Here is a 1,112-nt window from a genome sequence, read left to right on the forward strand (position 1 = left end):
AGTGCAGAGCACAGAGAGACAGAAGGGGAAATTATATTACAGCATAAAACCCACAAGCAAACAATAAGAAAGGTCCTAAATAATATGGAGGCGCATAGACTACCAATTTTGTCTTTTGGAGCAAACCGAGTCTCAGCAAGACTGGAGCATTCGGGTCAAAAACAAAATCAAATATGCAGCAAGAGCATGACCACGGGATTTAATCACTTTGATTGAGGTCAATTGTTGGTACAGCTTAATCAGCTAGCGATAGAGAATGCAATAAGTAAAGCAAAAATATATGTAAATCATATTATTTTTAAATTGTGCACAATTGATGAATTTATAAATGAAGGAAATAAGATACTGAAAAATGTAGTATTATAGAATAGAATAGAATAAAATTGTGAAGCTTTTGCAAATATCCAAAATCTAATAGCAATATTTTTCGATATAACCCAAGCTTACGATAGAGCATGGAGACACTGTATTCTACAAACATTGAAAGATACTGGAATTCAAGGTAACATACTTGCATTTATAAAATTTTTTTTAAAAAATCGCTCAATTCAAGTTAGAATAAATGGTGTTAAAAGCTCATCTAAGATACTAGATAATGGAATTCCTCAAGGTTCGATTCTTAGTCCAACTTTATTCTTAATAGCTTTTAATAGTATTATGGATGTAATTAAAGCACCCATTAAAGTTAGTCTTTACGAAGATGATATTATTATTTATACTAAATCGAATAATGTAATGACAGCAACTAAAATTATACAGAGTTTCTTAAATCGGCTTTGTAATTGGACGATAAAAACGGGATTTGTTTTTTCTACTGAAAAGACACGATACATTATTTTTAATAAAAATAAAACTCACCTCACAACTAGTCTAACATTAAATAATTTACCTTTCGAACAGTCAAAAGAAATAAACTTTCTAGGTCTAACTTTTAAGAGAACTTTAAATTGGAATTCGCACATAAATAAACTACAGCTTTCCTGTCAAAAGAGATTAAATATACTCAAAATATTATCCAACAAAATTTGGGATGCTGATCATAAAATATTAATTAGGCTTTACAAATCGCTAATTAGAACTAAAATCGACTATGGTTGCATATGTTACGATGC

Source organism: Diabrotica undecimpunctata, chromosome 7, assembly GCF_040954645.1.
Source record: "Diabrotica undecimpunctata isolate CICGRU chromosome 7, icDiaUnde3, whole genome shotgun sequence".
NCBI classification, from domain to species: Eukaryota; Metazoa; Arthropoda; class Insecta; order Coleoptera; family Chrysomelidae; genus Diabrotica; species Diabrotica undecimpunctata.